The 23,951-nt window shown below is 42.3% G+C and overlaps 1 protein-coding gene and 1 long non-coding RNA gene across 4 annotated transcripts in view; one reads left to right on the top strand and one right to left on the bottom strand.

Moving 5' to 3' along the window:
* Positions 1–680, bottom strand: part of sema5a (sema domain, seven thrombospondin repeats (type 1 and type 1-like), transmembrane domain (TM) and short cytoplasmic domain, (semaphorin) 5A) — a 191,793-nt gene extending 191,113 nt beyond the window's left edge. The window contains exon 1 of one of the 2 annotated variants that reach the window (XM_036935136.2): positions 54–680. The gene's annotated coding sequence lies outside the window, so the exon portion shown is untranslated. The remainder of the gene's footprint in view (positions 1–53) is intronic. The other variant, XM_021620458.3, reaches the window with a different exon arrangement.
* Positions 1–23,951, top strand: part of LOC149979522 (uncharacterized) — a 375,171-nt gene that overhangs the window by 200,489 nt on the left and 150,731 nt on the right. The window lies entirely within an intron of this gene.

A 23,951-nucleotide genomic window follows, 5' to 3' on the forward strand; every position in this document is an offset into this window, starting at 1 on the left:
AAAACATCGGCATGGTAAAGCATTTCAAATGCCAATATGTGTAAACCACTCACCTAGTGAAGTCTCCAACTACTCCTATTCATCTAGCAGGAGAACAACTGCAAGTCTCAACCAGTCTGAAGAAGGTGAGTGTTGTTGTGGCTCAGGGGGGAAAATACGGTAAAGGTGGAGTAATCCCAGTTTGCGTTCTCCTATTTAAAACAAAATCCAGTAACTCCGGGTCAATCTCTGACTACTGTGCAGTTCTCAGATCTCTCTCTCTCTCCCCCTCTCTCTCTCTCTCTCTCTCTCTCTCTCTCTGCCGTCTCTCTAGAGCCATATATTTCTGTCGCGGTGCCTCTTCGCAGCAGCACAGTGCACTGTTTGTAACTGGACACTACACCGCATTGCACTGCCGCGCTCCGCTTCACCTCACAGACAATAGCCACGGCCACGAGACAAGGACCCAAGCCAAGTGACGCGAACTCTTAAAACTTTGTTAAAACTGTAGCAAGAAGGGAGATCAGACAGAGCATTGCAGAATGCGCGGTTATGTGAGTTGCTGCGTGCAATGCAAGCGCTCTATGATAGCCATCGGGTTCGCAGGATTTAAAAAAGAACTGAAGTAAGAGTGCGCCCCCCCTTGCCGCGTCCGTTCATTCACACACTGGATGAATTGGCCATGATTCTCGCATGATTCTGGAAGACGTGGCAGGCAGCGGCGCACAGCTGTCCTGCAGGTAGATTACGTACTGCAGACGGATACAATAGGGGAACATTGATCCATGAGATCCCAATGTTTTGGTGGGACTATGCAAAGTGCATTTTCTAGGAGGCACTTTTATGCATTCATGTTTATGTTTGTTTCAAATTAAAGGTCAATTCCACCACTTTTAAACCTAATTTTCATTATCTCCAACACAATTGTGTCTACATGTGAAAACGGCAAATATCTACGTTTTGTAGAAGAAAAATATAAAGTTGAAATATTCTACTGCCGATTTTGACAATCACAATGTAAAAAATGTAGTAATACTATCTGTGATATCACAGATGAGTATTTTTTATAACTATTCCTCGTATCTATTTGACCACAGATCATAGAAGTGTGCTGTTTTCACATAAGACACTGGTTTGTTGCTGGAGATGGATGAGGTTGAACATTGGCATAATTGCACTTTAATATTTTGAAAGAGTGTGGGTCTATCCAACATTTGTTGACTATTAAGTTAACTGTCTGCAAATGTTTTAAATATCACAACTAGTCAAAATCAAATAAATTCATTAAAAATCCTACAATGTGATTTTCTGGATTTTTTCCCCTCATTTTGTCTGTCATAGTTGAAGTGTACCTATGATGAAAATTACAGGCCTCTCTCATCTTTTTAAGTGGGAGAACTTGCACAATTGGTGGCTGACTAAATACCTTTTTGTCCCACTGTACATGTACATGCCTTGAGTGTGACATCTTCAATTCAATACTTTCCTTGTAATGTTTATCTCTCCAGCCAAATTAACATGTGTCAAGCTATGCACACACACGGCCAATGCGAGTGACAGTCATCCTGTTTTTGACACTATGACAGAGAGGCGACGTCTGCTGCTTTGACAGATGCATTTATTCAAGTCAAACACAGACGGTCTCTTCATATACTGGCCTGGGTGAATACAGATACAGTATGATAGGCTCTCTGTATCCACACATCTACATTCAAATCAGGAACATTCCATATAAAAATGCAAACCGCCCCCAATAGAGGATAAAGTAAAGCTGAGATTTACATTTCAAGTGGTATTTCTCTCTCGCTCTCGCTCCAATTCAAAGGGCTTTATTGACATGGGAAATATATGTTTAAATTGCCAAAGAAAGTGAAATAGATAATAAACAAAAGTGAAATAAACAAGAAAAAATGTACAGGAAACATTAAAACATTCAAAAGGAATAGAGGCGTTTCAAATGTCATATTATGGCTGTATACAGTGTTGTAACAATGTGAAAATAGTTAAAGTACAAAAGGGAAAATAAATAAACATAAATATGGGTTGTATTTACAATGGTGTTTGTTCTTCACTGGTTGCCCTTTTCTTGTGGCAACAGGTTACAAATCTTGCTCCCGTGATGGCACACTGTGATATTTCACCCAATAGATGTGGGAGTTTTTCAAAATTGGATTTGTTTTTGAATTCTCTCTCTCTCACAGAATGCCGACCAACCCAAAATGCTAGTAGTCAGAGAACGTTAACATATTTACAGGGCTGAGAAAAGGCAGCCCTACAAGATGTATGATGCGTTTGTGCCTCGATGCCAGGGAAGGACAAAGAGCAGACAGGACACATGGGGGATTACAACCACTGATCCTACAAATATCACTGTGACATCTAGTTGTACACATTACTCACTAGCTGTCAAAGTGTTTCGAAGAACATCTTATTTACTCAACATCTGCGCTCTAACGTAGAACGTACAATGACTTAAATGTATATTTCACCTTGCACAAGGTTTAAAGAATATGGAGGTACAGTAGTAACTCACTACATTCACCCCCAATGTGTAGCATATTACTGTTTGATTCTGCCTCAATCTGGATCTAGCCTAAACTCCAACAAAAACCCTCTCCAGCCGGAGAACTCCCAAAAACCCTCTCCAGCCGGAGAACTCCCAAAAACCCTCTCCAGCCGGAGAACTCCCAAAAAACCCGCCTGAAAGGGTTCTTTACCTCGGCTTTAAGTGAGATTCTTTAACCAGACAATGGTGGGTCTTAACTGAGTTCCCAGATAAATGGGCCTGCTGATGGATGGCTGTTAGTGCATCAGGGCATGGAAGGGGGATGGAGAGGGGAGCATTCACACACACACACACACACACACACACACACACACACACACACACACACACACACACACACACACGTATTCAAGTATCCCCCAGTCCTCTCTGGTGTGTGCTGTGTGTGTGCACGCGTGTGTGTGTCTCCTTAAACAGTACACATATTCACTGGGTGCCAGTCAGTCTAATGAACTGGAGTTGCCAAGCAACACACCAAAAATCTAGGCTAGGCATGAGTCCCCTTCCTCTCTTCTATCCCGCTCTCCATCCATCCCTTCCTCCATCCCTTCACCTGGCCCAACTGTGTTTACCGTTGAAAAGGTGTGTGTGTGTGTGAGCTTTACCTCTGCCTACCCAGCCTCTATATAACTCCCAAATCGCTCTCCAGCAACAAACAGTCCATCTGTCAAACAGCTACTGTTACCCAGCCGCTGGTCAGCTCAGGACTGGACGGACTCTGGGAACCCTAAAAAACAACAAGCACACACACACACACACGCACGCACGCACGCACGCACGCACGCACGCACGCACGCACGCACGCACACACACACACACACACACACACACACACACACACACACACACACACACACACACACACACACACACACACACACACACACACACACACACACACACACACACACACACACACACACACACACACACACACACACACACACACACACACACACCAAGTATACAGCAGCTGCAACAATGACCTGAAGAGAGAGATTGGGTGTATGCATACATTTAATGTTTGTGTACAGTACCATTATAAAGTTTGGATACACCTACTCATTCAAGGGGTTTTCTTTATTTTTACTAGTTTCTACATTGTACAATAATAGTGAAGATATCAAAATTATGAAATAACACATATAGTAACCAAAAACATGTTAAACAAATCAAAATGTATTTTATATATTAGATTCTTCAAAGTAGCCACCCTTTGCCTTGATGACAGCTTTGCACACTCTTGGCATTCTCTCAACCAGCTTAAACTAGAATGCTTTTCCAACAGTCTTGAAGGAGTTCTCACATATGCTGAGCACTTGTTGGCTGCTTTTCCTTCACTCTGCGGTCCAAACCATCTCAATGGGTTGAGGTTGGGGGATTGTGAAGGCCAGGTCATCTGATACAGCACTCCATCACCCTCCTTCTTGGTCAAATAGCCCTTACCCAACCTGGAGGTATGTTGGGTCATTGTCGTGTTCAAAACCAAATGATAGTCCCACTAAGCACAAACCAGTTGGGATGGAGTATTGCTGCAGAATGCTGTGTTAGGCATGCAGGTTAAGTGTGCCTTGAATTCTAAATCAATCACAGACAGTGTCCCCAGCAAAGCACCTCCACACCATCACACCTCCTCCTCCATGCTTCATATAGTGGGAACCACACATGCAGAGATCATCCTTTCACCTACTCTGCATCTCACAAAGTCACTGCGGTTGGAACCAAAAGTCTCAAATTTGGACTCATTAGACCAAAGGTCAGATTTCCAAGGGTCAAATGTCCATTGCTCATGTTTCTTGGCCCAAGCAAGTCGCTTCTTCTTATTGGTATCCTTTCCTTGTGTTTTCTATGCAGAAATTTGAGATGCAATCTGCGGTGCAGTTAACTCTAATGAACCTATCCTATGCAGCAGAGGTAACTCTGGGTCTTCCTTTCCTGTGTCGGTCCTCGTGAGAGCCAGTTTCATCATAGTGTTTGAAGGTTTTTGTGACTGCACTTAAAGAAATTTTCCGGATTGACCGACCTTCATGTCTTATAATAATGATGGATTGTCGTTTCTCTTTACTTATTTGAGCTGTTCTTGCCATAATATGGACTTGGTATTTTATCAAATAGGGCTATCTTTTGTATACCACCCCTACCTTGTCACAACACAACTCTTTGGCTCAAATGCATTAAGAAGGAAAGAAATTCCACAAATTAACTTTTAACAAGGCACACCTATTAATTGACATGCATTCCAGGTGACTACCTCATGAACTGGTTGAGAGAATGCCAAGAGTGTGCAAAGCTTTCATCAAGGCAAAGGGTGGCGACTTTGAAGAATCTAATATATAAAATACATTTTGATTTGTTTAACATGTTTTTGGTTACTACATGATTCCATATGTGTTATTTCCTAGTTGTGATGTCTTCACTATTATTCTACAATGTAGAAAATAGTACAAATATAGAAAAACCCTTGAATGAGTAGGTGTCTCCAAACTTTTGACTGGTACTGTGTATATGGACCGTGGGTCAGATTGGATTGGGAAAAAAGGTGATGGAGAGGGGGTGAGGATTGGGTAATGGAGGCAGTCAAGCATAGTCCCCGGAAGGAAGAAAAAGGAGGAGAGGAATGAACAATGGAGGGATGGAGGAAGGAGTGCTGACCAGCTGTGAATCTCTGCAGTCATCTTTCACCCTGCTACTGTACCTGCGTGGGCCCAATGAGCCATCCCACACTGCACTGGGTCCAAGAGCAGCTGATTTCTCAGGCTTACCCAGCCTTGCCGTGTCCCTGCGGTGCCGAGGGAGACGTCCCTGTAGCATCTGAGACCCAGAATGTCCTGTGTAACGTTAACTGCCACGGTCCAGAGGAAGAAGGATTGGAACAATAATGTCATAAACACCAAGGTTCTCCAAGAAGTATTTCTGCTGTGGAAGACACAGTGAGGGGAAATTATTGAACTCCATAGACCCAGTGTCTCCCAGGTGTATAACAGAATACACCTGAACCGCAGATATACAGAAGCTCAGCAAAATCTGGGTGAGATTTAGATTTTGAATGGCTGCCATATTGGCAACAAATATGCCATTCTAGAATGCTGATTAAAATGTTTTCTCATTGAGCATTCCATGCCAACATGGTGGATTGTCTGCAAAACTGCAGTTTAGTAAATCTATTCTGTAGTGGATTTACGGTGGGAACTCTATAGCTATCCTATAGCTCCCTGTCTCTTTCATGACAACATCTTTGTCCAATCCATCTTTAACTCATCCTCAGGTCTGTCTAGGCCAGTGGTTCCCAAAGTTTGTATAGTCTCGTACCCCTTCAAACATTCAACCTCCAGCTGTGTACCCCCCTAGCACCAGGGTCAGCGCACTCTCAAATGTTGTTTTTTTGCCATCGTTGTAAGCCTGCCACACACACACACTAAACATCGAACATCGTTGAAAACGGTGAATAACTCAACACAGGTTAATGAGAAGGGTGTGCTTGAAAGGATTCACATAACTCTGCAACGTTGGGTTATATTGGAGAGTCTCAGTCTTAAATCATTTTCCACACACAGTCTGTGCCTGTATTTAGTTTTCATGCTAGTGAGGGCCGAGAATCCACTCTCACATAGGTACGTGGTTGCATAGGGCATCAGTGTCTTAACAGAGCGATTTGCCAAGGCAGAATACTCTGAGCGCAGCCCAATCAAGAAATCTGGCAGTGGCTTCTGATTAAATACAATTTTCACAGAACCGCTTGTTGCAATTTCAATGAGGCTCTCTTGTTCAGATATCGGTAAGTGGACTGGAGGCAGGGCATGAAAGGGATAACGAATCCAGTTGTTTGTGCATCCGTTTCCAGTAATTGCGCACCCAACTCACTCAGGTGCTTCGCTATATAACATTTGACGTTGTCTGTAAGCTTGAGTTCATTTGCACATAAAAAATCATACAATGATGGAAAGACCTGTGTGTTGTCCCTGTTAATGCAGATAGAGAAGAGCTCCAACTTCTTAATCATACCCTCAATTTTGTCCCGCACGGTTGTGGAGAGTCCCTGTAATCCTAGAGTCAGATCATTCAGGCGAGAAAAAAAAACATCACCCAGATAGGCCAGTCGTGTGAGAAATTCGTCTTTATGCAGTCAGACAAGTGAAAATCATGGTCAGTAAACAAAATTTTAAGCTCATCTCTCAATTTTAAAAAAAGTGTCAATACTTTGCCCCTTGATAACCAACGCACTTCTGTATGTTGTAAAAGTGTTGCATGGTCACTGCCCATATCATTGCATACATAGTGCAGAAAATACACGAGAGTTCAGGGGCCTTGCTTTAACAAAGTCAACCATTTTCACTGTAGTGTCCAAAACTTCTTCCAAGCTGTCTTCCAAGTAGCCCCGTTGGAAAATATAAATGGACTGTTTGAAAATGTGAAGGAAAAAAAAGTTTAAAAAAAATATATATATATTTTATCTATTTAAAAAAAAAAACTCTGACGGTATTGTGTTCCCCTGTTCCCCAGTTTGAGAATACCTGATCTAGGGCATTGGCTAGTCTGATGTAATGTGGGTGTCTGTGTCTATCTGTGTGTGTGTGTGTGTGTGTGTGTGTGAGTGTTTGTGTGTGTGTGTTTGTGTCTGTGTGTTTGTGTCTGTGTGTTTGTGTCTGTGTGTGTGTGTGTGTTTGTGGGTGTATGCATTGCCTGTAAGTGTGCCCTCTGTCTTTTCTCATGGCTTCTACAACTTGATGGAGTGGAGCTTTGGCCTCCTCCAGCCCAGCAGCTCCAGAGAGAATGGACAGACAGAGAGAGAGAGATAATGACATGGGGTGCTAGGTCCATAGGGTCATCTTCCTCTACTCTACTGATACTCTGGCTGGCTAGATTCCTCCCTGTCCTCCCCTGCTTCCACCGTGATGGATAGTAACCAGAATAAGGCTGATACTTTGAGTTTTTTAAGGATATTTTGTTCCCTCTCACTCTCCCTTGGATGTGAAGTGGAGTGGAAAAGTTAAGAGCGGCAGAGATGAACTTTGTGAAATTCAATCATGGAGCGGAGGCCAGAGGAGGCGTGAGGTCCCCTGTCCACAGACAGCCTTTTAAATTACACAGAATTAATTAATGTCACAAACGACAATGGCCTGAATTTGTAGGGAGCAATTATCTACATCGCTATCCCATGTGATGGGAGCAATTATCCACCGCAATGGGTACAAAATGTGACCAACATTTGGGACCACTAATAGTATTGGTGACAAGGGCTTTGTTTTTTTGTAATTACTTAGACCTACTATCCAAAAACAAATATGATAATATGAAACCTGAACTTTTCATACTGTCCCAATATTATGTAGGTACAGTATAACAGCAATGGGGAGTGTAATCAAAGTGTCTATCTCGTGTGCATTCCAGCGGGGCTTGAAACGAATCTCTTACAGTGAACGTTTTGTTTTCCTAGTGTAACAAGAACACAATGATATTCTTCCTTCATCTCCCCTCCTAACTCACCAAAAGGCAATTTGTTTCTCTCAACACCGGATTGTGTTTCTGAGCCTCCCTGGCCTCTCCTCACAGCCCTGTCTTCTTCTGTCACTAGGTCTTATTGTGTCAGCTACACACACTCACAGTGTCCTATATCATCGGGTCACACATCTCCAACAGGACGAAACACAGACACACAGAGGCAAGAATGCATTCACACACACAAACAGGTGGAGAGTGTGGATGGGGTGTGTGTGTGTGTGTTTGTGTGTGTTTGTGTGTGTTTGTGTGTGTGTGTGTGTGTGTGTGTGTGTGTGTGTGTGTGTGTGTGTGTGTGAACCGTGATGCTTTCTGAGCAGGTGTGCACAGCAATTCAAGATTAGGCTTCCCGCTACACTGCCTCTGTTTCTCTGAGTTGTACAAATCTAGATTTATGTGTGTTTTGGGGCTCTACTGAGGCACAGAAAAATGACAGAAATCTGCAGAGTTTTTCACAGTGCGGGATCATGGATACCTTAACTGTGTAGGTACCACAGATAATAAATACATGGAATGGCTTATGATACTCTTCTTCCTAGATCACCCACAGCCACAGGCCTCTATGTCGTCATCGTGGAAAACCCTCTTTTCATAGTTAATGTACTGCAACATGCTCCTTCTACGGCATTTTACATATACAATATAACATTCACTGTATCATCTGTTCTACCCATTGGGAAATACACAACCTTAAAGATTAACCACAACAACAACAACAACACCAACAACAATAAGGATAATACCAAAAACTAGCTCCCTAACCAATAATAATAATCAATATTACTTGGATATTATTATATTTTATTATCCCTGATAATCTATTTTTATAATAATGAGCCGGCAGTATGCTGTTGGAACTCATTAAAAACAAGCCCCTGTTGTAAAACCCTACATCCATCTTACTCACTCACACACACACGCACGTACGCACGCAGGGCACGCACATACACGCACGCACACACAAACTTCCCAACATCCATCATCCTACTGGGTCTCCAGCGGGAGCCAACGGTGGGACAATCTGCCCATTCCTCTCCCAACCAAACGCTGCTTTGTTGACAAGCAAGTGTGTTCCCAGATAATTGGTTTTAGCTTCATGCCGGACAAGTTAATTAATTTTAATTACTGGCAGGCATCCACTTGGGGTCAAATGGAGGGAGAGAGAGAGAGAGACTGAGTGTCAGGCAAGACAGAAGTAGAAGTTTGTGGTTTGTTAGGCTGTTTGTGTTCTTCCTCCGAGCGTACAGTGAAATGTATGTTCGTCGGACGTCACTACTCTGATAGGCTGAGCCGGGCTTAAAAACAGTCATACGTCAGCTTTGTCTTCACATGACAGAACTGGAACGGTGCAAAATAACATCTAGTATTGTTGTCCACCACAGACAGAACAGCAGTGTGTGCAGGTTACCTGTTGGGTTCAAACAAGGACAGGAGATTACGGGTTACCTTCAATGGGTAAGTGTTGCACACAGTACTAATATCCATTCACAGCAGCACTATAGAAGTAAAGGACGCATAGCAGGCTCGACCATCATTTTAACGAGGGAACAAACCCAGGAAGTATTTTGAAACCGAGAATGTGTTATTACAAAAATTGATTATCTGGGATAATAAAATAATGACAACATTAAACATAGTGGCACCAAGCTGGCACCAATCAGAATACACACACACGCGTGCATACTGTTTCACCCACTTCATACAGTATGTACGTATATACTATACTGTACTGTATTGTATTTACACACATATAATGCTGTGTTTTGTGTGTAAACATTATTGAAGTGACCAGTGTTCAATGACTAGAGTACAGTATATACGTACATACTGTATGAAGTGGGTAAAACAGTATGCACGTGTGTGTGTGTATTCTGATTGACGCCAGCTTAGTGCCACTGTGTTTAATGTTGTCATTATTTTATGAATGACAGTCCACAGGCACGACATCAGTGGATATTACAAGTTATTTGCTTTAGGACTAGGAATGTTATATTAATTCGGGGCAGATTCATTATTCATTTATATATTCATCAGGTTTGGAATAGAGTCAACAGCAGCTGTGGAGGGCAATTGTGTGTCTGGTTATTTCAACAAGTCAATTATTTGACCAATATGAGAGCTTGGACTATGAGTTTGGTATATTGGTATGTTTTATGTGATTGTCTTTGATGTGCTAACATAAACCACACTGATTTACTGGTATGCCCTTCTCAGCACACACCCCTTCCCAATAGCTACACAAATTCCCATTAACTCTGTAATCGACTGGGTCATTGATTGGTTAATTGAATTGTTAATTGATTGGTTAATTGATTGGAATCGCTGATCTGTGCCCCTACGGCCCACCGGAGACACCCTAGGGATTGTGGGATTTGTGTCAACATTCTCCCTCGCTCCGCCACGCTGTCTCATTCTTTCATCGCTTCCTCCACTTTTCCTCTCTAAACCGTGAAGCATGAGATTGGATTTATTCTGTAATAGAATAAAGCACATTGTTTCTCATTGGTGCAGAGAAAGCGAGGATATAACCGAAACAGCGCCGACTTGCCTGGTTGGGAAAGTTGATCAAAAGCGTCATATCCAAGAAGGAAGAACGGTGTTGTTGTTTTTTGGTCAAAATCTATTGAGTTTGTTTTTATTAAAAATAGAATTCCTTTCATTTCTTGGTGGTGCTCATATTGATTTGGTCTAAGCTGATGCAGTTCGCTTTAGAAGTGAAAGAGGAGGGAATGAAACAGGTAATCTTCAAGAGATCAAAGAACAAGGTTGACACAGCTATTTCCAGGGATTTATGTAACTTAACAAAGTCTACAATGATTAGGATGAAGTTTACCCCTAGACACTGCTCTAAGGTCAGGTTTGTGTTTTCCCGTAATAGTTTAAGGGAGCTAAGCTGATCCTAGATTTGTGCTCTCAGGCAGCTTCCTACCTAGAGCAATAGAAAACATTGAAATTCATACCCTCAATTCGGGCCATTGTTGTGGACTGAAAGTAATGAAGAATAACCTGTATTGTTCATATTCAACCTTCAACAATGTGAAACTCCATCTGTAGTTTTAATTGAACACGTTTCTCTGTTATCCCTAATGTCCATTATTCTGTCTCGCCCTTTCACTCCTCTTCTCTGCTTTATAGTCTTACGGAATAGAGTCACATGATCAGTTCATGAACTATTAGCTTCAGTGACACCATAAAAATAGCATCTTTCAGTATGACATCAATCCGCAGTCAACTTGTTGTTTTGTTATCCTGCTGTTTAATGTTGAATATCATTTTTGGGGGATATTCACATGGGAACGTAAAGGACAATATATTACAGGTTTTGTTTTAGATGAAGCGATGAGAATGGAAGGTCAGGACATATGGTTCTCAGTGTAGTATATTAATGACCGTCTTTAGGAAACTGAGAATGTAGCTCTGCTGCCCTTTAGATCAATTTACACTCTTGACTTTTCTGGGCAGGTACAGAGTTCCTAGAAATATCCTCACACAATGTATTGCTCACTCGGTTGCATGCACAAATGCACAAACACGCACACACTTGCTCACACTTGCATGCACAAACACGCACACACTCAGCTAGACCAGACATGATCAATACATTCTGCCTCTCACATCAGATGAACAGCTCTTGGTCCTGGAGTGCCACAGTGTCTGCAGCCTGAGGTGCATGCCAGACAACTCCTCATCTAACCAATCACCATCCTGACTGAACCAATTATGATGCTCATTCAACCAATCACAGGTCCTGATGGAACCAATCTAGCCCCCTGTCTTCCAGGGTCAGGGTTGAAGTTGGTGGGTTAGTGACTGGGTGGAAAAGAAGACTGAAGCGCCCAACGATCAGGGCTTGGAAATGTAACATATTGAGAAGAAGTTGTTGCTGTGTGTGGTTGAGTGATAGAAAATAATAGGGAATAAATAAATAGAATAGGTTTGGTTGAGAGGCAACATTTGTTACAGTTACCACAACCGGTAAGAAATAGTTTTAAATATACTTTTTGCAAGAAGGCGGCAGTGAGGGAGTTATACTGATCAAACGCTGAATGTGAATGAACTGTACGCCTGTATCTAAACTAACCTTATTAAAAAACATTCAACTCAAAGAAAACAGCAAGGGTTCTCTTCAGAGACCTTCGCTCTGTAAGCAGAGTCAGCAGAATAGTCAGGACAATGCTAACAAGTGTTCCTCCCCCAGTTCTGTTCCTCTCCAGTGTTATACTGTACTGTCAATATGAGACATCAACTCAATCACAACAGACAAAGGAGCTGACGAATCACATCTGTTTCAGATGTCTTGTATCTTAATAGAGTGTCCTGTAACGTCAGCGGAGTTAGTGAAGGTGGCATATCAAACAGACAGTGGGAGTGGACACATCATCTTCAATCACACATCAGAGGAGTGATGGATCAAAGTTATCCTAGTCCACACATATGCAGGTCAGAAAGAGGAATGCACGCATACTCACAGACAGACACATGCAAGCATACAAGCACAGGCACATGTACGCACATACTCAAACACAACTCTCTAAGGCCCTGCTCTAATTCTGCTGTACCCTTGTACACGCGCTCCAAGGATACTCCCTAACATGAGTCAGTTTGTCGGATATTAACTTGGATTCTGTGAGTTGGTCTGATTGCCAGTCGTCTCATAATAACACGGCTCTGTAACACTTTCCTCTGACGTGTTTAAGTTTAACAGCAAGTGTAGGGCGTCCTACGGCCACATCATGATCCAATTCAAATGGAAATGTAACATTCTGCTGACAACTGAGGAACAAAGGGGCTGCTAGACAGGAAGTGTGTTTTACAGAGGCTTCCGGAGTGTCTGTAAGCAGGTGAACTCAGACAGACCGAGGCCTCGCTGGATAAAGGTCAGATTAGCATAAGGCCCAAGGTCATGGGCGTTCAGGTGTCGCTCAGGCAAGATATTGTCACTTTAAGGGATCAGCAGGTGATCTTTGACTCCTGGTATTTGCCCGGCTGCTACTCTCGTTCCCCTTCATAAGCACGTCTTATCTTTGTGAATAACAGAACTTGTCCAGGCTGTTGAAAGCTTTGCGATAAGACGAAACTGCGCTTCACACCTTGTGTCTACAACTGGTGAGCCTTTAAACTATGTAAGGTATACTGAGATTTTGTACACTCAAATGATAGTGATTCAACATCTTAAGGTGGCAAAATTCACCGTTACACAACCGTTTTAGAATATCCAGGATATCCAGTAAATCTCAACAGCCACTGGAGTGATGTGTCACCTCTACAGGTATACCTGGAGCCCACCTTAAACTGCAGAGGGAAGAGTGGTAGCGTAGATGAATGCAGAACAAATCGGCTCCAATGACCAACAAATTACCACAGGGCAAGAGGTATTGCTGTTATATATGCTGTAGTCCTACTCTGGTGGGTACCAATAATGTAGTAATCGAACCAAGACTAGAGCATAGTCCTACTTCTGACCCAACAAGAGCATTGAGTCTATAACTAACACGATGAACCACATTACTCCTCCATTTCATTAAGATGTCTGGAGTTGTCATGAAGTATTGTGTTGTCTTTGCAGGATCTGTCTTCAACTTAACAATAAGACAATATCCAAACAACCTCTCTATTGTTCACTGTGTTCATCCTCCTTTTATGAATCTCAGACGACTTCACACACAGAAAAGGAGTCTGATCCCAGACAGATTAGATCTATTGTGTTTGGTTGAACGGTGAGGTCGTTATTATGTTTTCAACACTTGGTGTATAGGAGCGCTCATTTGGTACCCATGCTTCCACCCAGATTTTTTATTTAATTTAACTATGCAAGTCAATTAAGAACAAATTCTTATTTACAATGACGGCCTACCCTGGCCAATTGTGCACCAGCCTATAGGACTCCCAATCATGGCCGGATGTGATACAGCCTGGATTCGAACCAGAGACTGCAGTGACGCCTCTTAGACTGAGCTGCAGTGCCTTAGACCGCTGCGCCACTCGGGAGCGTTGGGTAAACAACAGGGCATAGTGTGTGTCTGTCTGTGGGTGTGTGTGTGTTTTGCAACACAGCCGTTAATCGTGACATTTCCAGTTGACAAGAGAGTGTATTGGTCCACAGATGGTGCTGTAGAAATGCCAATGTAATGGGACTGATTGGAGTAGCTCATCATTCTCTCTCTCTCTCTCTCTCTCTCTCTCTCTCTCTCTCTCTCTCTCTCATAAAACATAACTCACTCTCCCTTCCAACCCTACAGCATAATTTTCTCCCTATCTCCTCCCTAAAACATCATTCCCTTTCACACGTTCCTAAAACATCGCTCTCCCTTTCTCATTTGTCCCTACACATCAGTCACTTCTGCACTCGTTTCTTTAAAACCTTCCAATCCATCCAGAATGGGCCTTTCTGCCCCCAGACATGACACGATGAGCACTGATGCATCACCACCATGGCTATGGCTGGCAATGGAGCACAGAATCATGAAGAGACTAGGGAAATATACACACTTATGGACTTAAACAGAAGTATACATGTTCATTCTGTTGCATTGTATTGTATTTTATTCAGTTTGAAAGGCCTTGAGATGTCAGACTTGTATAGAAAATGTTAAATGTTAAGGCTGAAAATAGCATGAGCATATTGGAATGGAATAATAGGCACTGAACAATTAATGAAGGTCAGAGGGGTAAAAGCAGTCTAATTACTGATAATGTGGTGTTTTGCATCTCGGTAGTCTGTTTCTATTAAAACTGTATACGTATCACAGTATAGTATCAGCTCACAATTAGTTTATAATTGTGCTCAGTCGTTAAAAGGTCTTGGTTGCTTTTAATTCATAAAGGTCAGGCTGGTGGCTTACTATTCCATCTTCCATGTTACTTAACATAGTTTGTTTACATAACGATTCATATCACATATGGTCTCCAAAGCAATTAAGTCTGAATTTACAGCTTTTAGTTGCATGGCAAGCTCTGCATCCCCCCGAATTCTCTAGTGTCAAACCCTCAGTAGAGGCAAACTCTGATTCCACGTTTTCTTTTAATCCGTTAATACCAGCGCTAATGAACAGGCGATAACAGGGTACTCAGGCGTCTGATAAGCTGGAGTAGGAAAAAGAGAGAATGAGAACAGAAAGAATAAAGATGGAGGAAGGAAGAGGCTGAGAGAAGATAAATTCAGGAGTCACACACACACACACACACACACATATACACACACATGCACACATGCACGCACACATGCACACACACACACAAAACATGAACATGCAAGCACACATGCAAACATATGCCCACACTCAGCTCTTCGGGCACAAGCCTCTTAAAAGCAGCTAGCTATACTTCACTTGAACTTTCCCATCATAAGGCTTACATTAAACAGTCATTATATTATGACAAATGCTATAAACACAGTTAAAAGTGGATGTTGTCTTTTTAGAACTGAACAGAAGATATATGGAGACTGACATAACACAAGCTGTTACAGTATTCATTGAATGTAGTCTACAGTAGTGTACATACACAGCTACTTACAGTATCCTGTGGTTTATGTCATGTAATGTAAAGTCAGTCAAACTGATGTTAGCTAACGAAATAGCCTTACCCAGATTATACCATTTCAAAATAACTTCTACATTTAGAGTCTGATTGCTCTATTGTACCTCTGAATGATTGCTTTACTGTCGTTGCGTGTACAGTGGCTTGCTCAAGCATTTTTCCTATTTTGTTGCCTTACGACCTGGAATTAAATTTGATTTTTTGGGGGGGTTTGTATCATTTGATTTACACAACATGCCTACCACTTTGAAGATGCAAAGTATTTGTTATTGTGAAACAAACAAGAAATAAGACAAAAAAACAGAGAACTTGAGCGTGCATAACTATTCACCCCCCCAAAGTCATTTAAAAATAATAATATATATATTTCACCTTTATTTAACCAGGTAGGCAAGTTGAGAACAAGTTCTCATTTACAATTGCGACCTGGCCAAGATAAAGCAAAGCAGTTCGACACATACAACAACACAGAGTTACACATGGAGTAAAACAAACATACAGTCAATAATACAGTAGAAAAATAATGTGAGCAAATGAGGTGAGAAAATAAATAAATAAATAAATACAGTAGGGGGAGAGGTAGTTGTTTGTGCTAAATTATAGATGGGCTATGTACAGGTGCAGTAATCTGTGAGCTGCTCTGACAGCTGGTGCTTAAAGCTAGTGAGGGAGATAAGTGTTTCCAGTTTCAGAGAATTTTGTAGTTCGTTCCAGTCATTGGCAGCAGAGAACTGGAAAGAGAGGCGGCCAAAGGAAGAATTGGTTTTGGGGGTGACCAGAGAGATATACCTGCTGGAGCGCGTGCTACAGGTGGGTGCTGCTATGGTGACCAGTGAGCTGAGATAAGGGGGGACTTTACCTAGCAGGGTCTTGTAGATGACCTAGAGCCAGTGGGTTTGGCGACGAGTATGAAGCGAGGGCCAGCCAACGAGAGCGTACAGGTTGCAGTGGTGGGTAGTATATGGGGCTTTGGTGACAAAACAGATGGCACTGTGATAGACTGCATCCAATTTATTGAGTAGGGTATTGGAGGCTATTTTGTAAATGACATCGCCGAAGTCGAGGATCGGTAGGATTGGCAGTTTTACAAGGGTATGTTTGGCAGCATGAGTGAAGGATGCTTTGTTGCGAAATAGGAAGCCAATTCTAGATTTAACTTGGGATTGGAGATGTTTGATGTGAGTCTGGAAGGAGAGTTTACAGTCTAACCAGACACCTAGGTATTTGTAGTTGTCCACATATTCTAAGTCAGAACCGTCCAGAGTAGTGATGTTGGACGGGCAGGCAGGTGCAGGCAGCGATTGGTTGAAGAGCATGCATTTAGTTTTACTTGTATTTAAGAGCAATTGGAGGCCACGGAAGGAGAGTTGTATGGCATTGAAGCTCGTCTGGAGGGTTGTTACAGTGTCCAAAGAAGGGCCAGAAGTATACAGAATGGTGTCATCTGCGTAGAGGTGGATCAGAGACTCACCAGCAGCAAGAGCGACATCACATTGATATATATACAGAGAAGAGAGTCTGTCCAAGAATTTAACCCTGTGGCACCCCCATAGAGACTGCCAGAGGCCTGGACAACAGGCCCTCCGATTTGACACACTAAACTCTATCAGAGAAGTAGTTGGTGAACCAGGAGAGGCAATCATTTGAGAAACCAAGGCTATCGAGTCTGCCGATGAGGATGTGGTGATTGACAGAGTCAAAAGCCTTGGCCAGGTCAATGAATACAACTGCACAGTATTGTTTCTCAATGGCGGTTGGCGGTTAAGATATTGTTTCTCGATGGCGGTTATGATATCGTTTAGGACCTTGAGCGTGGCTGAGGTGCACCCATAACCAGCTCTGAAACCTGATTGCATAGTGGAGAAGGTATGGTGGGATTCGAGATGGTCGGTAATCTGTTTCTTGACTTGGCTTTCGAAGACCTTAGAAAGGCAGGGTAGGATAGATATAGGTCTGTAGCAGTTTGGGTCAAGAGTGTCCCCCCCTTTGAAGAGGGGGATGACCGCAGCTGCTTTCCAATCTTTGGGAATCTCAGATGACACGAAAGAGAGGTTGAACAGGCTAGTAATAGGGGTTACAACAATTTCGTCCGATAATTTTTTTAGAAAGAAAGGGTCCAGATTGTCTAGCCCGGCTGATTTGTAGGGGTCCAGATTTTGCAGGTCTTTCAGCCCATCAGCTGACTGGATTTGGGAGAAGGAGAAATGGGGAAGGCTTGGGCGAGTTGCTGTGGGGGGTGCCGTGCTGTTGACCGGGGTAAGGGTAGCCAGGTGGAAAGCATGGCCAGCCGTTGAAAAATGCTTATTGAAATTCTCAATTATAGTGGATTTATCGGTGGTGACAGTGTTTCCTATCCTCGGTGCTGTGGGCAGCTGGGAGGATGTGTTCTTCTTCTCCATGGACTTTACAGTGTCCCAGTTGCAGGAAGGAAATTTCTGCTTCAAAACGCTAGTCTTGGCTTTTCTAACTGCCTGTGTATATTGGTTTCTAGCTTCCCTGAAAAGTTACAAATCACGGGGGCTGTTCGATGCTAATGCAGAATGCCATAGCATGTTTTTGTGTTGGTTAAGGGCAGTCAGGTCTGGAGAGAACCAAGGGCAATATCTGTTCCTGGTTCTAAATTTCTTGAACGGGCATGCTTATTTAAGATGGTGAGGAAGACATTTAAAAAAAATAACCAGACATCCTCTACTGACGGGATGAGATCAATATCCTTCCAGGATACCCCGGCCAGGTCGATTAGAAAGGCCTGCTCGCTGAAGTGTTTCAGGGAGCGTTTGACAGTGATGAGTGGAGGTCATTTGACCGCTGACCCATTACGGATCCAGGCAATGAGGCAGTGATCGCTGAGACCTTGGTTGAAAACAGCAGAGGTGTATTTAGAGGGCAAGTTGGTTAGGATGATATCTATGAGGGTTCCCGTGTTTACGGCTTTGGGGTGGTACCTGGTAGGTTCATTGATCATTTGTGTGAGATTGAGGGCATCAAGCTTAGATTGTAGGATGGCTGGGGTGTTAAGCATGTTCCAGTTTAGGTCGTCTAGCAGCACGAGCTCTGAAGATAGATGGATGGCAATCAGTTCACATAAGGTTGGTCTATAGCAGGCGGTGTGAGAGACTGTTTTTAGAGAGGTGGATTTTTAAGAGTAGAAGTTCAATTTGTTTGGGTACAGACCTGGATAGTAGGACAGAACTCTGCAGGCTACCTTTTTTAGTAGATTGCAACACCGCCCCCTTTGACTGTTCAATCCTTTCTCGAACCACCTTTTGCAACAATTACAGCTGCATGTCTCTTGGGGTATGTCTTTATAAGCTTGGCACATCTAGCTACTGGGATTTTTGCCAGTTCTTCAAGGCAAAACTGCTCCACCTCCTTCAAGTTGGATGGGTTCTGCTGGTGTACAGCAATCTTTAAGTCATACCACAGATTCTCAATTGGATTGAGGTTTGGGCTTTGACTTGACCGTTCCAAGACATTTAAATGTTTCCCCTTAAACCACTCGAGTGTTGCTTTAGCAGTAGGCTTAGGGTCATTGTCCTGCTGGAAGGTGAACCTCCATCCCAGTCTCAAATATTTGGAAGACTGAAACAGGTTGAGAAGAAAAGGACTTGAGTTCCTGTACGTTACCACAATCACACCATTAGTTGTTAATCATTAAACAAACTCCTCTGCCTTTTTTTCTCAAGAGACGTATTTCTTCCTGTCAGCACGATGGATGGAGAACCATGCTGGGTGAATGGACAGGGCAAGATATCCAGAGAGAAAAATGATTCCGTAAAACAGAGTATGTTACAGTCCCTGATGTCTCTTTGGAAGGAGATCCTCACCCTGAGCTCGTCTACTTCATTGTCCAGGGACTGAATATTAGCGAGTAATACAAGTACAATCAGAAGCAGTGGAGTCTGACTAGGGCCCCACTGCTTTAGCAGTATGCTTAGGGTCATTGTCCTGCTGGAAGATGAACCTCCGTCCCAGTCTCAAATCTCTGGAAGACTGAAACAGGTTTTCCTCAAGAATTTCCCTGTATTTAGCGCCATCTATCATTCCTTCAATTCTGACCAGTTTCCCAGTCTCAGCTGATTAAAAACAACACCACAGCATGATGCTGCCACCACCATACTTCCCTGTGGGGATGATGATCTCGGGGTGATGAGAGGTGTTGATTTTGCTCCAGACAAAGCATTTTCCTTAATGGCCAAACAGCTCAATTTTAGTCTCTTCTGACCAGAGTATCTTCTTCCATATGTTTGGGGAGTCTTCCACATGCCTTTTGGCAAACACCAAATGTGTTTGCTTATTTTTTCTTCAAGCAATGCCTTTTTTCTGGCCACTTCCATAAAGCCCAGCTCTGTAGAGTGTACGACTGAAAGTGGTCCTATGGACAGATACTCCAATCTCCGCTGTGGAGCTTTGCAGCTCCTTCATGGTTATCTTTGGTCTCTTTGTTGCCTCTCTGATTAATGCCCTCCTTGTCTGGTCTGTGAGTTTTGGTGGGCGGCCCTCTCTTGGCAGTTTTGTTGTGATGCCATATTCTTTCCATTTTTTAATAATGGATTTAATGGTGCTCTGTGGGATGTTCAAAGTTTCTGATATTTTTTTATAACCCAACCCTGATCTGTACTTCACAACTTTGTCCCTGACCTGTTTGGACAGCTCCTTGGTCTTCATGGTGCCACTTGCTTGGTGGTGCCCCTTGCTTAGTGATGTTGCAGACTCTGGGGCCTTTCAGAGAAGGTGTATATATTATGAGATCATGTGACAGATCATGACACTTAGATTGCACACAGGTGGACTTTATTTAACTAATTATGTGACTTCTGAAGGTAATTGGTGGCACCAGATCTTATTTAGGGGCTTCATAGCAAAGGGGGTGAATACATATGCCCGCACCACCTTTCCATTTTTAGAATTGTTTGAAACAAGTCATTTTTTTCATTTCACTTCACCAGTTTGCACTATTTTGTGTATGTACATTACATGAAATCCAAATAAAAATCAATTTAAATTACAGGTTGTAATGCAACAAAGTAGGAAAAACGCCAAGGGGGATGAATACTTTTGCAAGGCACTGTATGTGCTTGCTGTACCTAAGTTCCTGTGAAACAAGGGGAAGGCCTTAAGTGTCTATTTGCAGGTTGTCTGAGGAGAACACTGTGATTTATTCAATACGGAGATGAGGACAAGGATATTACTGCTGTTGCCCCATCACATTCTTAAGCCAATACATTTCTGTGAGTGTGTGTGTGTGTTTCAAAAGTCAATCAATTGTTGCCCAGACCAACAGAGCTGACAGGAGTTTGGCTGGCCATCTCTTGGTTTAGCGTGTTTGTGTGTACAGTATGCGTGTGTGTGCGTGCCTGCTGTTAATTTCCAAAGCAGAATGATTACTGCAAATTAAGCATTTACTGAAAATGTAGTGCCCCAGATAGGTTAATAAGGAAACTTTGGTTTATATTTTGACAAGTTGGACTTTAATTGATCTTTGCATCAGACATTAGCTCAAATATCAGTTTGTTGCGAGAGGGGAAAAGTTATATTGTTCCTGCACAGTGAAATAACATCTTAAACCGTTTAAAATATTATCTTTAGTCATGGTACTCATGGGCGTCCCCAACTGAAATTATTTAGGGGAGAAGAAAAATAACTAACAGCTCTCAACACTTTATCCATCTTCACCCCTGGCAGGAATGTGTTCTCGTGCGGAATTAAAAAAACACAAGGTGTGTTATTTCCATGGATGCCAAATACCTCTCCAAAAATACTTGACATTTGATAGGTACCTTAGGCAGGGTATTCGAGAGCAATACCCTATCCTGAGCCCCAATGACAAAAACAAAACCCAATCTTAATTTGAATTCATGTCTCTGTAATTATTCATTGATTCTCAAGCTGTCAATGATTCTCCGAGGATTTAAACAAATGTCATGTGCGGAGCTGTGTGGTGGGGAGGTGTAAGACTACTTCTGCAACTCAAATGGCAACCTATTCCCTTTACAGTGCAATACTTTTCACCGGGGTCCATACGTCTGTGGTCAAAAGTAGTACACTATGTAGGGAATAGCTTGACATTTGGGACGTAGCCTATATCTAATATCCCTCCTTAAAAACCCAACTGAAATAGCCTCAACTCCCATGTGTCACCTTTTAATTTATTGCTTATGAAAGAAATGTCACATTTAGTGAGTATGGATTGCAGACATGAATTTCTTACAACGTAAACATTTCACCTGAACTGAACATATTATTTTTCATGTGGGAGTCAGTGTGGTGTACTGCTGAGGTGACAAGCACAAACGACCTTCCCCGCCTCGTGTCAGACTGTGTGTGTGTGTGTCTGTGTGTAAGTCCAATTATGCATGTAGGTGTTTTTTCCCAAACTCCTATTCCCTTCTATGTGCTTATCTCCAGCTCCAACCCAAAGTTCTCAGGAAGAGGAATCAAAAACATTGAACACCGCCTCACATTTAGACAAGGACAAACACAGCATACACAACTAATTTAGCTCTACACCTACGCTACCTAACATTGATTAATGTGAATTGTCAACCAGATGAGATGAATATATAAAATAGCCAAGGGCAATATGTCGTATTCAGAACCTCGGAGAGGAAAGACAACTTCATCTATGTTAGTCTACCTTGAGATAGATATCTGTGGCATGCAATTCGTTTCTAGCTACACTGCTTGTTTGTAAAGTTTCCAACTGAAAAAGTGTAACTTCTTCTCATACATATGCAATTAGTAAGAGGTGTGTTTGAAAATGTGAGTGTATCCCTTTTAGGGGCATTTATTTGTCCTGCCAATTAAAAATAAATCATTGAGTGCAGGCAGCAGTGGCATCGTGCGCTGGGTGAAACTATCACTGCCACCCACGCCTCTGGGAACGGCATTGTCTGTTTACCATTTACTAGTCACTATACTTAGCAGTCACCCACCCACGTACCAACACACACCCACCAATAAATAGTATACGGTTTTCAAATCCACTGATCCTAAATAATATGAGCAATCTAAAACCAATCTGATTAGAATTAGCTCTATCTGTCAAGAGGAAAATAAAACAGATATGCCAAAAACCATAATATAAACTAGCCCTGAGAAACATGGTCAACAGTTGGTGCCTGTAGACTAGGCTACTCCCTGCCAAAGAGACCCTGACAGTGGCTTGGTTGAAACCAAACAGAGCAACACCTCCCCCTAGTGGCTCAAAAATATCACCACTGGTTGAGGGGGTATTGTGGACAGGAACAAAGGGTGTAATTTCAGACCGCACTTAGGGGAATTTCTTGATTTAAAGTTTCACCGATAGAGCCCATAGTGGAGGTGTCATAATACCCATAAAACCTCAAACAGGGGAATGGTTCCCAATCATTTTTCCACCATTAATTTTTCCAACAGGGATTTTAGAAACACAGAAAATAAGGGCTGTGTTTCGTGTAGGCTTACCCTGGGTGATGTTTTGATAGCCATGTAAATCAGACAAGGTGACTTCTATCAAGAAACCATCAGTCTCATAACACTGGAATTGACAAATGGCAGTCACCAAAGGGAGTTTCCGGATATCAAGAAATCACTATATCAGCTCTGTCAAGTTTAAAATACGTTGGAAACCCATTTAACAGCAGCAGTTGTTGTTTATGTGCACTACGTCATCAAGCACAGACATTTATCCAGAAGTCAATTTGATGGAAACTTCTCTGGTTGGAAAATGTGCATATTATTTTTATGGGGATATTAGAATATCCGCAGTAAAATCAGTCACCAATTGGATGGAAGCCTAGCTACGGTGACAAAATGTATTTGCACTGTGAAAAGACAAAACACCAGAAACGAGATATGAATGTAATCATATGTTTAATGTACAATTGATTAATCCCCAAAATGTATGAATACGAAATCAAGTCTCAGAAATGCAGAATCAAACTGGGTTAAACTCCCCATAATGCATGTGGCAAGGTTATGAATCTGGGACAGACATACACTGATTTGTCACCACAAAATGGAAGATTATCATAATCATATCATATAACAATATATTTTAAAGTAATTTTAAACTCATTGGCAACCTTTCTATTCTATGCTTAAAGTTATGTTTCAAATGGGTCTCTAGATTACTTCCCTAGATTACTTCCTCCAAGTTCCCCCTGTATTCTTTACTACACATTTTACATTGTTATTGTTTGTTTGTCGTTGTAAACACACCAAAAACCTCGGTTGAAAGGTCATCATGATCAGGCCTGTTAGCTCATCCATTTACAGCCAAGGGAAGGAGGGAACCAGATAGCTGGGATACTAACGGTTTGTCCCAATAATATCTCCTTTCTCCTGAAGTGTGCACTCCTTCACTGCTTGCTACAGATCTAAAAGCATT

The sequence above is a fragment of the Oncorhynchus mykiss genome, chromosome 11, assembly GCF_057628025.1.
Source record: "Oncorhynchus mykiss isolate SJ-2025 chromosome 11, ASM5762802v1, whole genome shotgun sequence".
NCBI classification, from domain to species: domain Eukaryota; kingdom Metazoa; phylum Chordata; class Actinopteri; order Salmoniformes; family Salmonidae; genus Oncorhynchus; species Oncorhynchus mykiss.